General features: G+C 38.7%; 1 non-coding gene across 1 annotated transcript; it reads left to right on the top strand.

The window, feature by feature from the left end:
- Positions 1-10,477: 10,477 nt before the first annotated feature.
- Positions 10,478-10,584, top strand: LOC112429084 (U6 spliceosomal RNA). Its single transcript, XR_003021213.1, has one exon. It is a non-coding gene; the product is annotated as a U6 spliceosomal RNA (small nuclear RNA).
- Positions 10,585-15,400: the final 4,816 nt, after the last annotated feature.

Raw genomic sequence — 15,400 nt, 5'->3', positions numbered from 1 at the left:
TCTCAGCCCAAAATCTCCTTAAGCTGATAAGCAACTTCAGCAAAGTCTCAGGATACAAAATCAATGTGCAAAAATCACAAGCATTCTTATACACCAATAACAGACAAACAGAGAGCCAAACCATGAATGAACTCCCATTCACAATAGTTTCAAAGAGAACAAAATACCTAGGAATCCAACTTACAAGGGATGTGAAGGACCTCTTCAAGGAGAACTACAAACCACTGCTCAATGAAATAAGAGAGGACACAAACAAATGGAAGAACATACCATGCTCATGGATAGGGGGAATCAATATCGTGAAAATGGCCATACTGCCCAAGGTAATTTATAGATTCAATGCCATCCCCATAAGCTACCAATGACTTTCTTCACAGAATTGGAAAAAACTGCTTTAAAGTTCATATGGAACCAAAAAAGACCCTGCATTGCCAAGACAATCCTAAGCCAAAAGAACAAAGCTGGAGGCATCACGCTACCTGACTTCAAACTATACTACAAGACTACAGTAACCAAAACAGCATGGTACTGGTACCAAAACAGAGATATAGACCAATGGAACAGAACAGAGCCCTCAGAAATAATACCACACATCTATAGCCATCTGATCTTTGACAAACCTGACAAAAACAACAAACAGGGAAAGGATTCCCTATTTAATAAATGGTGCTGGAAAAATTGGCTAGCCATAAGTAGAAAGCTGAAACTGGATCCTTTCCTTACTCCTTATATGAAAATTAATTCAAGATGGATTAGAGACTTAAATGTTAAACCTAAAACCATAAAAACCCTAGAAGAAAACCTAGGTAATACCATTCAGGACATAGGCATGGGCAAAGACTTCATGTCTAAAACACCAAAAGCAACAGCCACAAAAGCCAAAATTGACAAATGTGATCTAATTAAACTAAAGAGCTTCTGCACAGGAAAAGAAACTACCATCAGAGTGAACAGGCAACCTACAGAATGGGAGACAATTTTTGCAATCTACTCATCTGACAAAGGGCTAATATCCAGAACCTATAAAGAACTCAATCAAATTTACAAGAAAAAAACAACCCCATCAAAAAGTGGGCAAAGGATATGAACAGACACTTCTCAAAAGAAGACATTCATACAGCCAACAGACACATGAAAAAATGCTCATCATCACTTGCCATCAGAGAAATGCAAATCAAAACCACAATGAGCTACCATCTCACACCAGTTAGAATGGCAATCATTAAAAAAATCAGGAAACAACAGGTACTGGAGAGGATGTGGAGAAATAGGAACACTTTTACACTGTTGGTGGTACTGTAAACTAGTTCAATCATTGTGGAAAACAGTGTGGCGATTCCTCAAGGATCTAGAACTAGAAATACTATTTGACCCAGCGATCCCATTACTGGGGATATACCCAAAGGATTATAAATCGTGCTGCTATAAAGACACATGCACACGTATGTTTATTGCGGCACTATTCACAATAGCACAGACTGGGAATCAACCCAAATGTCCATCAGCGACAGACTGGATTAAGAAAATGTGGCACATATACACCATGGAATACTATGTAGCCATAAAAAAGGATGAGTTCATGTCCTTTGTAGGGACATGGATGAAGCTGGAAACCATCATTCTCAGCAAAGTAATGCAAGAACAGAAAACCAAATACCGCATGTTCTCACTCATAGGTGGGAATTGAACAATGAGATCACTTGGACATGGAAGGGGAACATTACACACGAGGTCCTATTGTGGGGAGGGAGGAGGGGGAAGGGGGGAGGGGGGAGGGATAGCATTAGGAGATATACCTAATGTAAATGACGAGTTAATGGGTGCAGCACACCAACATGGCACATGTATACATATGTAACAAACCTGTACGTTGTGCACATGTACCCTAGAACTTAAAGTATAATAATAAAAGAAAAAAAGAAGCATCAAGGAGTCAAGCCCTAGACCTTCCTGTAACTGATTATGTCCTTTGAGCCAGTCATTGAATCACTAAAGGTTCAATATCCTTATGAGGTAAAAGTAACAGGAAGCAGAATAATGAAAAATGAGATAAAGTTGTAATGACTCTTGCTAAGGAGGGAAAAGGATGGGAGAAAACACCAATTTAAGGCAGCAAAATTGTGACTTACTGATACCATCAACTGAAAATATTGGACTTGTGATGACCTGGGTAGAATAAAATAGTTATACTCTGGAAAAAAATATGTATTTTTTGTATTTCAATAACTTTTGGGGTACACGTGGTTTTTAGTTACATGGATGAGTTGTACAGTGGGGAAGTTTGAGATTTTAGTGCACCCATCATCCAAGTAGTGTGCATTGTACCTAATATGTAGTTTTTTATGCCTCTCCTCCCTTGCATCTTCCCCCTTTTGAGTCTCTAAAGTCCATTATACCACTCTGTACGCCTCTGCGTACCCAGAGTTTAGCTTCGATTTATGAGTGAGAACATATGGTATTTGGTTTTCTGTTTCTGAGTTACTTCACTTAGAATAATGGCCTCCAGCTCCATCCAATTTTCCAAAAAAGACATTATTTCATTCTTTTTATGGTTGAGTAGTATTCCATGGTGTATATATAGGCCACGTTTTCTTTATCCATTCATTGGTTGATGGGACTTAGATTGATTCTATATCTTTGAAATTCTGAATTGTGCTGCAATAAACCTATGCATGCAGGTGTCTTTTTGATGTAATGACTTCCTTTCCTCTGGGTAGATACCCAGTAGTGAGATTGCTAGATTGAATGGTCGATCTACTTTTAGTTCTTTTAGGACTCTCTATACGGTTTTCCTTAGTGGTTGTACTAATTTACATTCCCACGAGCATTCTCTTACTACCACATTCATGCCAACATCTATTTTTTTTGACTTTTTAATAATGACCATTATTGGAAGGATAAGGTCCTATCTCATTGTAGTTTTATTTTGCATTGCCCTCATGATTAGTGATGTTGAGCATTTTTTCATTTGTTTGTTTTCCATTTGTATATCTTCTTTTGAGAAATGTCTATTCATGTTATTTGCCCTCTTTTGGTGGGATTTTTTTTTTTTCTGATTTGAGTTCCTTGTAGATTCTGAATATTAGTCCTTTGTGGAATGAATAGTTTACAAATATTTCCTCCCACTGTCTGTTTGCCCTGATGATTATTTCTTTTGCTGTACAAAAGCTTTTTAGCTTCATTAGGTTCCATTTATTTATTTTTGATTTTGTTAATTTGCTTTTGGGCTCTTAGTCATAAATTCTTTGCCTAGGCCAATGTCCAGAATAGTTTTTCCTAGGTTGTCTTCCAGAATTTTTATGGTTTCAGGTCTTAGATTTAAGTCTTCAATCCATCTTGAGTTGATTTTTATATAAGGTGAGAGATAGAGATCCAGTTTCATTCTTCTACGTGTAGCTATCCAGTTTTCCCAGCACCATTTATTAAATAGGGTGTCCTTTCCTCAGTTTGCTTTTGTGTGCTGTGTCAAAGATCAATCAGTTGTGTTTGGTTTTATTTCTGGGTTCTCCATTCAGTTTCATTGGTCTATGTATCTGCATTTATACCAGCACCATGCTGTTTTGGTAACTCTATAGCCTTGTAGTATATTTGAAGTCAGGTAATGTGATGCTTCCAGATTTGTTCTCTGCTTTGGATTGCTTTGGCTATTGGGGCACTTTTTTAGTTCTATATGAATTTTAGGATTGTTTTTTCCTATTTCTGTGAAAATGATGTTGGTATTTTGATAAGAGTTGCACAGAATCTGTAGGCATTCCTTTTGGCCAGATGGTCATTTTCATGATATTGATTCTTCTAATATATGAGCATAGGATGTGTTTCCATTTGTTAGTGTCACCTATGATTGCATTCAGTAGTGTCTTGTAGTTTCTTTTTTCTTATGGAGATCTTTCACCTCCTTGGTTAAGTATATTTGTAAGCATTTTTTGCAACTAGTGCATAAGGGATTGAGTTCTTGATTTGATTCTCAATTTGGTTGTTGTTGGTATATAGCAGTGCTACTATTGTGTACATTGATTTTGTAACCTGAGTCTTACTGAATTTGTTTTTTCAAATCTAGGAGTCTTTTGGAGGAGTGTTTAGGGTTTTCTAGGTATATGAAAGGGCATCGTATCATTGGTGAACAGCAATAGTTTGGTTCTTCTTTTCCAATTTTGATAAGCTTTACTTTTTTCTCTTGGCTAATTGCTCTGGCTAGGACTTCCAGTACTATGTTGAATAGAAGTAGTGAAAGTGGGCATCCTTGTCTTGTTCCAGATCTCAGGAAATGCTTTCAACTTTTCCCCATTCAATGTGATGTTGACTGTGGGTTTGTAATATGTGGCTTTTATTATTTTGAAGTATATTCCTTCTATGTCTAGTTTGTTGAAGGTTTTTATCATAAATGGATGCTGGATTTTATTGAATGCTTTCTCTGCATCTATTGAGATGGTCATATGGTTTTTGTTTTTAGTTCTGTTTATGTGATGAATCACATTTGTTGATTTGTGTATGTATGTTAAACCACCTTGCATCTCTGGGATGAAACCCACTTAATCATGGCATATTATCTTTTTGATATGCTGTTGGATTCAGTTAGCTAGTATTTTGTTGAGGATTTTTGCATCTATGTTCATTAGGGATATTGGTCTGTAGTTTTCTTTTTAATGTCCTTTCCTGGTTTAGATATCAGGGTGATACTGGCTTCATAGAATGAGTTAGAGAGAATTTCCTTTTTCTTAATTTTTTGGAATAGTTTCATTAAGATTGGTACTCATTCTTCATCCGGTACAATGCAGCTGTGAATCCATTTGGCCCTGGGCTTTTTGTTTCGTTAGCATTTTTTTTTGTATTATTGATTCAGTCTCACTGATTGTTACTGATCTGTTCAGGATTTCTATTTCTTCCTGATTTAATCTAGAAGGGTTGTATGTATCTAGGAATTTATTCACTTTCTCTAGATTTTTTAGTTTGTGTGCATAGAGGTATTCATAGTAGTCTTGAATGATCTTTTGTATTTCTGTGATGTTGGTTGTAGTGTCTCCATTTTCATTTCTAACTGAACTTATTTGAATCTTCTCTCTTCTTTTCTTGGTTAATCTAGCTAATCTATCCATTTTCATTTATCTTTTCAAAGAACCAACTTTTTGTTTCATTGATCCTTTGAATATTTTTGGTCTCAATTTCATTTAGTTCTGCTCTGATCTTTGCTATTTCTTTTCTCTATTTTTAACTTTTAAGTTCAGGGGTACAAGTGCAGATTTGTTACATAAGTAAATTTGTGTCTTGGGGGTTTATTGTACAGATTATTTCATCACCCACCTATTAAACCTAGTGCCCATTAGTTATTTTTCCTGATCCTCTCCCTCGTCCCACCCTTCACCTTCTTAAAGGCCCCACTGTATGTTGTTCCTCTCTACGTCTCCATGTGTCCTCATCATTTAGCTCCCATTTATTATTTCTTTTCTTCTGCTAGCTTTGGTTTTGGGTTGTTCTTGTTTCTCTGGTTCCTTGAGGTGTGACGTTAGGTTGTCAATTTGTGATCTTTCAGACTTTTCGATGTAAGTATTTAATGCTGTAAACTTTGCTCTTAGCACTGCTTTTGCTATATCTCAGAAATTTTGATAACTTTTGTCACTATTGTCATTTATTTCAAGGAATTTTTAAATTTCCATCTTGATTTCATTGTTAACCTAAAATCATCCAGGAGCAGATTGTTTAATTTCCATGTATTTGTATAGTTTTGAGGGTTCCTTTTGGAGTTGATTTTTAGTCTTGTTACACCATGGTCTGAGAAGATACTTGATATGATTTCAATTTTAAAAAATTTATTGAGACTTGTTTTGTGGCCTAGTATATAGTCTATCCTGGTGAATGTTCCATGTGCTGATGAGAAAAATGTGTATCCTGCAGTTCTTTAGTAGAATGTTCTGTAAATACCTGTTAGGTCCATTTGATCTAGAGTGTAGTTTAAGTCCATTGTTTTTGTGTTGACTTTATGTCTTGATAATCTGTCTGGACTTTCGATGGAGTGTTGATGTCCCTCACTATTATTGTGTTGTTATCTGTCTCACTTCTTAGATCTAGTAGTAATTTTTTTATTAATGAATCTAGGAGCTCAAGAGTTAGGTGCATATATTTTAAGGATTGTAATATCTTCTTGTTGAATTGATCCTTTTATCATTCTATAATGATCTTTGTCTTTTTTTTTTTTTTTTAACCTGTTGTTGCTTTAAAGTCCATTTTATCTGATATAAGAATACCCACTCCTATTCCCTTTTGGTTTCCATTTGCATGGAATATCTTTTTCTATCCCTTTACTTTGAATTTATATGAATCATTATATGTTAGACAAGTCTCTTGAAGACAGCAGATATTTGATTTGTAATTTTTTAATCCATTCTGCCAATCTGGATCTTTTAAGTGGAACATTTAGGCCATTTATGATCAAAGTTAATATTCAGATGTGAGGTAATGTTCTAGTCATCATGTTGATTGTTACCTAGATACTTCGTTTTTTTCATTGTGTTATTGTTTTATAGGACCTGTGAATTTTATGCTTTCAAGAGGTTCTCTTCTGGTGCATGTCAAGCTTTTGTTTTAAGAGTTAGAATTCTTTTTAGCAATAGTTGTAGGGCTGGTCTGGTGGTGACAAAGTCAGCATTTGTTTGTCTGAAAATGACTTTATTTCTCCTTCATTTCTGAAACTTAGTTTTTCTGGATACAAAATTCTTGGCTGACAGTTATTCTGTTTAAGGAGGTTAAATATAGAACCCCAATCCTTTCTGGCTGGTAAGGTTTCATTGTTTTCTGTGCAGACAGTCCCTGAGTTATGATGGTTTGACTTATGATCTTTTGACTTTATAATAGTATGAAAGCAATGTATTTGGTAGAAACTGTACTCTAAGTATCCATAGAACCATCTTATTTTTACTTGCAGTATAGTATTCAATAAATTATGTAAGATATTCAACATTTCATTATAAAACTGTTGTTGTGTTAGATGATTTTGCTCAACTGCAAGCTAAGGTAAATGTTCTGAACATGTTTAAAGTAGGTTAGGTTAAGCTATGATATTCAGTAGTTTAGATGTATTAAATGTATTTTCAAATTACAATATTTTCAACTTATGATGGGTTTATAGGGACATAACCTTGTCATAAGTCAAGAAGCATCTGTATAAACATATCTTTGTGTTCTGACTATTTTCAAGACTCATTGTTGTTTTCATAGTTAGACCCTGACATATCTATGTGTGTTTTTCTTTGTATTTATCTTACTTGGTGTTCACTGAGTATTTTGAATCTATAAATGTATATCTTTACTAACTATGGAAATGTTTCAGCTATTATTTTTTCAAATGTTTTCTTTCCCATTTTTATTCTTTTCTCCTTATGGGTCATCTATTACATGTATTTTGACCATTTGGCATAGTTTTGAAGATCCTGAGATTTTGTTCATTTTTTCTCCAATCTTTTTCTTTTATTTTCTTTAGATTGGCTAATTTCTATTGGTTTATCTTCAAGTTCATTACACTTTTGCCCCCCAATTTGTGTTAAGTCCATTGATCCTGTCAATTAAAAAAAATTAATTATCGTGAATTTCAGTCCTAGTTCTTTTTAGTTTTAGTATCTCTGCTTAGATCTCCTATTCGTTCACTTATTAACAGCATCTTCCCACAATTATTTAAACATATTTATAACTTTTACTTTATAGTAATTGTCTGCTATGTCCAACATCTAGTATATCTTGGGATTGGTTTCTTGACTAGGAGTCATGTTTTTCTATTCTTTGCATATCTAGTAATTTTTGATTATATGGAACATTGGTAATATGTTACAGAGATTTTTGATTCTGTTATTTTCCTCTGAAAAAATGCTAATTTTTATTCTAGTGGGCAGTAAGGGGTTCAATTACTGTCTCATCACCTTAAATTTCTGTAGGCTCATATTTATGCTTTGATAGGCAGGCTCTGTGTAAAGCCCAATGTCTTTCCCATGCTCCTCTAACTTAATGGGATCAACCTCAAAGTCTGTGTCCCCTGTGAATTTTGTGAAGGCCTGGTTTTAGGCTTTGTTAGGGTATATCTAAAGCTGTGCTACACAATATGGCAGCCACATGTAGCAATTTAAATTTGTATTAAATAAAATGGTTTAAGACAATTTTCTTAGTTGCACTAGTTATATTTCAAGTACTCAATAGCCACCTGTTGCTAGTGGTTATCATTTTGGAAAGTACAGATAACATTAAAATTATCGCAGAAAGTTATATTGAACAGTGCTTATCAAAAGTATGCCTTACTCTAGTCTGTGGTTCTTATTCTTAAATTGTCACCATTTTGGTTTCTCAGTTGGAGGTTTGAAGTGTGAATAAGATGCCTTTGCTCCGGCTGGACTATATCTCCTCTGTCTTCTAGAACTGTTTAACTTCTAGCATCTTTGTTCTGTTATCTATCCTGTTGTAGTTACATTGTGGTAAGCCTGTGTACTCTCACCCTGAGAAGGCATAGCCTCGCTCTCAGTGAAGGACTCCACAGGGCACCTATATACAGGCTTCTGGGGACCCCTGTCTATGCAGTTCACTCCTCTCTTGTGCTGTACCCTACAGATTGTAGTCATGCCAGCTGCTGTGAACTCTGGCGTCTGCCTGGTCAGCTCATCAGAACTACTATGCTCTGCTCAGACTCTAGCTCTCTGTTCTGCAGTGAGGGAAAACCATTCCCAGAGAGCTGGGGCAATTGTGGGGCTCACCTTGCAAGCTTATCTCCTTTCAGGGATCACAGTCATGTGTTGCCTATTGTCCAATGCCAGAAAACTGTTGCCTTCTATATTTTGTTCAGTTTTATGTTTGTTCTGTTTTGTTTTAATGGTGGCAGGGATTTTATACCAGTGATTTCATCATATCATGAAGTAGAGCTCCTATTATTTAGCAAACAGCTTAAAATCATAAATACAAACTCCTGATTTTAAAAGCTCCTTTGCTTCTTGATTTTTCTCATTGGAAATTCATTCTGATTAGTGAGTAACATCACATTGTTTTGCTGGCTCCTCTTTCCTTCTCCTCTTTCCTTAGCTTCTCTTTTTTTCCAGTGAGATTCTCTGGGATTTATTTTCTTCTATCACACAGAGGACTCAGCTCTCCACACCTTCTGCCCTCAAATCTGTATAATCAAAGTCAATGAAATTCTTAGCAGAACAAAAGGTCCCTCTCCCATTTAATAGGATCTATCCTCTTTAGAAGATGGTTGTAGTTATGGATAGAAAATTTTTTTCTTCTAATTTTTATTGTTGTTATTGTATTATTAGCTACCTTATCTCTATACTTCACACCTAGACCTCCCTCAAATCTATTCGGTACCCACTGGTCAGAATGAACTTCGTAAAACTGACCATGTTACTCTTCTTTAATGACTTCCTATAGCAGATAAGATCTAATATCCCCAACTGAGATAGAAGTCCTTCCATGATCTCTTCCTTTTCGTGTGTCCAGATTCATCTCTTGTTTTTCTGCACTAACCCCTAATACCCTCACACACACATAGCCCCAGCAAAACAAAAATGTTTGTGGTCTTCAAAACACACCAATATTTTTCTTTCCTCTATGCTTTTTCTCATAATGTCTCCTCTATGTAGGATCCCCTCTCCTTCCCCCTAATTTTCCCATCTTTACCTGGCTACTCTGACTCATTCTTTAACACATGGTTTAAAAATATTTTCCTTTTGAAATGATTCCCTGGGTTTGAACTTCTGCAGCTGGAACAGGTACCTCTTCAGGTTTCCTACTGAGTTTCCTTCTGTCAAGTCCCTCGTTGACTAGGAGGGAAGAACTCTGTCCAGTTGGTCTCACCAGTGCTTAGTGTAGAGCTTGGCACATAGTGTGTGTTGATTTCTGCATTAATTCAGTCACCCAATAAATGTTTACTGAGTACATAGCACATGCAAGGCGGTGATCCAAAATCTCTGTTCTTTGGATGTTTATTTTCTTGTGAGAGAGGCTAAACACAGGCAAACAGGTATATGATGTAATTTAGAAAGTGATGAGTCTTTCTCTAAAGCAAAATAAGGGCATAGTAAGCAATGGGGATGCTATTTTGGATAGTATGCCTCTTTGACAATGTGGCATTTGAGCAGAGACGTGAATAAAGTAAGGGAAGGAGCTGTGCAGATACCTGGGGAAGCATCATTCTAGGAGAGACAATGAAGAATCTGAAGTGGAAACATTCTAGGTGTGCTCACGGAAGAGCTAGCAGACTGGTGTGGCTGGAGCAGAATGAGTGAGGAGGGCAGTGAGACAGACAGGTCCCAGATCATCAGACCTTCTAGGCTAAGGTAAAGAATTTAGGTTTTTTCCCCTAAGTTGAATGGGAAGCCATTGGGAGGTTTTGAGCAGGGGCATGGTATGATCAGACTGATGTTTTGAAAGAATCATGCTGGCTTCTCTGCTGAGAACAGACTGGAGGAGCAAGAGAGGGAACTTGGAGACCAGTTAGACGGTAATTGCAGTGCTTACTTTGGCAGCACATATAGTAAAATTGGAATGATACAGAGAAGATTACCATGGCCCTTGTGAAAGTATTACATGCAAATTCGTGAAGTGTTCCATATATATACACATACGTATATATTAAAAGGAGGTAATTGCAGTCGTCAAGGTCAGAGAACATGGTGGCTTGAACCAGGGTGTTAACTTTGGACTTGGGGAGCACGGCTTACAGTGTATTTGTGGAATAATAAAGGAATTAAGTTTCTTTATATTGAGCTCCCCTGTGAGCCTGTAAGCCTTTGGAAGGCAAGGCCTGTGTCTGATTTATCATTATATTCTGAGTACATTATATTCAAATCCTGTTAAATATCAGGAGTACAACATTATCATTTAACCCTCTTTATCTTTCTCATTTTTAAATAGATGAATTGCCAAGCATGGCATAAATAAAGAGAAGAATGATATAATTTTTCATTGTTACCCTCATTTTCCAGATGAGGAAACTGAGGTACAGAGAGGTTAAATCTCTTCATCAAGTTATCAAAAGACACAACATGGTGGAGTCAGTCTTTTATCTCAGGTCTGTTTGACTCCACAGCCCTGACATTTTCCATTCCATGAGCTAGGCTGGCAGAGAGGGCAGTTGGGTGCCATGGTAGGAAAGGTTGGATGTATGAGCCCTGGTCAGGAGGAGCAAACTCTAGCCATGATGTCAGATGGAGCCTCCTTGAAGAACAAAGCCATGAGATACTTGCTGGGCAATGACATGCTTTTGGTAAAGCCTCTTCTTCCGGGAAGAGTCTGCAAGCACCTGTGTGGCTGGGAATCTTGCTCTTTCTGATTCATATATGGGAGTTGCATTTTATTTTTCTATTTTTGGAAAATGAAAAGAAAATGTAAGGGAAGAAAAAGCCAAGTCCCAGTTGCCAAGTCTGTTAACGACACACATAATGGCGTGTTAACACAAATGATTATCGAGCTGGACAGCACCCAGCTTTCTGCCAAAATAAACCTTCCTGCTCAGCAGACCTGGGAATGCTTCAGCCAGGACGGGATGGAGTGAGGAGGGTGGACTGCAGTCTTCTCTGGTCTGGAAGCAATTAAATGCCCTAGCTGTTGGCATTGCTGACTTCCCCATGGGCTCCAGTGGGGAGGACTGGGCTCCAGTCTCCTGTATCCTCCACAAGACCTCAGGCAAATCTCCACCTGTTTCTGAATGTGTGTCTCCTCAGGTGGGTTGGATCAGATGATCTCTAAGGTCCATCCATTTTAACTGGCTATGTTTCTGGGAGGCTTTTGAGGAGCGAGTGGAATAACCAGGTGTTGGGCTCCTCAGGCATGTAAGAAGGAGGGTTTTTTCTTTAGAGCAGAGCCAGTTGGTAACACCTTTGTGTGAGGAGGCCAGGCAAGGAGCTCTGTGGCCTGCGCACCTCCAGACTGTGCTACCAGCTGAGACCTTGGGTATTACCTAAGCCTCTGTTTTCTCACCTGTAAAATGGTAAATGGGCTTCCCTTAAAGGGAAGTTATGAGGACTAAATAAAATACAAGATGTAAGGTTCTTAGCATAGTGCCTGGCACATAGGAAGTGATGAATACATGTTAGCTTCTTTCTGTCCCTTCTTTTTCCTATCCCTTCTTCTTTCTTCACTTCCTCCCATCTTTTCTTCCCTCCTTTTATTATTTCTTCACTTTTTCTTTTTTTCCTAACCTTTATCTTTTCCCTGCTTTCTTCTCTTCCCTTCCAGAAGAAAAATCTGTCTTGTATTTTGTGCTATGAGTCAGTTTATCTGCTTATTGCAGATTACTTGACTGCGGGGACCATGTGTTAGTCATTGTTTTATCCCGTCTCTCTGCATGCACAGAGTAGGTGCTCAATAAATGCTTGGGGAATCAATGATTGACTCAATAAATGCTTGGGGAATAAATGCTTGGGCAATCAACTCCCAGGCAGTTCTGCCATCCCTGGTTTCTTGGCTTTCTCTTTCCCTCTTTCTTCTGATGGAAAAATAAAAATCATATCAGCTCACACGCTTACTTTCTCCCTCCCTTCCCCAGGCTATAAAAAACATTATATTCTGAAATGAAACAAAGGTAATGGAAACCAGAAGTCCATGTTTTGTGTGAGATCGAAAACATATGTGAAGAATGAGCATTGAAAATGATGAATCTGCACAAAGGCATTGGCAGCGTTCCCTCTTTGCCTTTCTGTTCCAGTCAGAAGCAGAAGTGTGCACATCTGCCCCAGCCCCCAAGCCAGGACGGCCACAGTTGTCAAGGCAGCATGCCTGGCATAGCCATCACCAGAGTGTTGCCTTTAGGTGTCTTTTTGAAGGCACTAGGTGATGTGGGAGTGAGGATCACACAATATTTTTCTGACCTTTGGAAACACGGGAAAAGGATCTCTGTGGGTTCAGAAACAGTGGTTCTAGTTCTGCTTTGCCCTTAAGATGAGAATAGTCACTATCACTTGTTGGACCTCTCCTATAAGTATTCTATCTACATTAAGTCAACACCTATATTGCAGGGTCATTTTGAATATTCATTCTTCCCATTTTACAGATGAGGCAACAAAGTCATGTAGCTAGTAAGTGGTAGACTGAGAATATAGTATTGGTAATATCTATTAAACATTGAGTTCTTATTTATTTGCTTTATGCATCCATTCAATAGATGTTTACCAAGCATCTGCTGTGCGTCAGCCACTGTGGGTTAGTTGGAGATACAGCATTGAATAAGATAAGTCTCTGTCCTTATAGTGGGCTGGCAAAGATGTAATGACCTGTTCAACATTCAAATTCATTGAGTACAGTGTAAGCAATTTCCGGGTACCATGAGCCTCTGTGATGCAAGGTACTTGGGTTTGAGGTGTCAGGGAAGCTTTCCTGAGAAGTGATTTCAGGGGGAGACCTGAAAGATGAGTAGGTCCTATCTAAACAAATTGGGGTAGGACTTTCCAGCCAAGAGAAGACATATGAGAAGGGAGGAAAAAGCTTGGTGTGATTAAGGTTAGCAAAAGAAGCTTGAAAGATGAGGTTTATATACTTTATCTCATTTTATCCTTAAAAACCCATAAGGGAAATACTATTATCATCCTTCTTCTACGAATCAGGACACTGGGACTAGGTTACATGGCTTGCCCAGGGTTCCCAGTAGATCGATTCTTCTGCCTATATTGATTCTGAAACATAGGGCTACATCTGACAAGGACTCTGTGGTCTGGCCTTTTGAAGGCACTGAAAATAGGAAATATGACCAATAAATAGAGATCTTTGAATCCAGACGCTCTGAGCTGTGGAGCCTGAATTACACCAGCATCAGGGGCAGCAGAAACCCAGGTAGCCATTGAAGAATTTTCTGCCATGGGCCTCTCCTGCCTATAGAAACTGCCAGTTCTTGGGGGTCTTTTATGACAGCGTCTTATCATCATTCTTGATATTGTCCTGGTTGTCCCCAGATAACTCAGGGGTCTGGATCTAAAATGGTCTAAGATCCTATGTTATTATGTGCTTAAGACTGCAGCTTAGGCATTGCCTCTGCTAGGAAGTCTTTCTTGAACACTCCAAGCCTGGTTCTATGTTCTTTCTTTGGTTGGTCTTCCCACATGCACCCACCATTCCTTACTCCCTGGCCTGCAAGTTCTTCTTTTTCACCCTGAACCACACTGTATTTTGAGTATTCATTCACTTACCTGCCATCCCCATTTGAATCTGAGCTCCTCGTGGGCAAAGCTTGGGTCTGATTCATCACTGTGTTCCATCCCAGCCCAGTGTTCTCTAATGCTGGCCAAGTGAATGATGCGTGAACATCCCACTTTCTATCTCCCTTGGAGGAAGAGCAGCTTCCAGAAATTCATGAGCTACATGGCTGTCATTAGCCCTAAGGGGGTCAAAGCTGGAAATGAAGTCAGCGATGGGAAACATAAAAGAGAGCTGGTTTCTGGGAGAGAGGCCACCATACCTACTTTAAAGTGGGCATCATTGCCCATGTAGGCTGTTTCAGCCTCAAGAAAGACGTTGGGAAGGTGGAGCTTAGGCTAGAGAGCATGAGGCAGGAGAGGAAGAGCTGAATTTCTCAAATGGTTTCCATCTGCTCTGATGGTGTCCATACTCTTGAAGTGAAATAACGTTTAACTGTCTCCTGCCCATGGCATCCATCCCATAAGTATTGCTGAGCACCTACTGTGTGCCTTTTATTCTGCTTTATGCTGGGGAAATAGAAAGGAAGCAATGAGTCTTTGGGAGAGACAGGAATGAAAACATATGCTTTGCAAAGTGCTTCATTCTACGTAAGAAGACAGCTTTGGAAACACACAGTCAGGAGTGAGTCACTTTGGGAGAGTTGGGGAAGAATTTGTAAAAGAGTTAACAGTTTAGCTGGATCTTAAAGGATAAGTAGGGGTAAAAAGGTGAAGCAAGGCATTCCTGGCAGAGTAACGAGTGTGAGGAAAGACGTAGGGGAATGCAAGGGTGTGGCCTGTCTAGGGAACAGGCCAAGTTGGTTCACTGGGGCAAGGAAATATTCTTGGGGATGGGAGGAGAAAGAAAGAAGGCCAGAGAGACAGGTGTCCCACCACCTGGACAGAACTGCTGTAGAGTCACAGCCACAGTGTCTGCTGTGTGCCAGACAATGGGTTAGCTGAAGAGACAGCAGACAGGAGATGCTGACCACTGAGGACATGAGTCAGCACTTTCCATTTCTTCCCATGGTCAGTTTCACCAACTAAACAGGAAGGGGCTTAGTGGCCATCAGAAAATCTGGATAGACATAAGTATTGAAGCCAAGGCCAGTGGACTGTGCTGGGCTTCCTTTCTATTTCCCGAGGTCTGCACAGTGCCACAGGGCTGCCATACTGGGAGTGAGGCCAACCACCAAATGGGAATGAAAGCCAAGAGCCACAGCAGCAATGTCTTCCCTTGGTTCTTGCTGCTCCTGTTTCCTCCA

The sequence above is a fragment of the Macaca nemestrina genome, chromosome 1 (assembly GCF_043159975.1).
Source record: "Macaca nemestrina isolate mMacNem1 chromosome 1, mMacNem.hap1, whole genome shotgun sequence".
NCBI classification, from domain to species: domain Eukaryota; kingdom Metazoa; phylum Chordata; class Mammalia; order Primates; family Cercopithecidae; genus Macaca; species Macaca nemestrina.
This window is presented reverse-complemented; position numbering and strand designations above follow the sequence as displayed.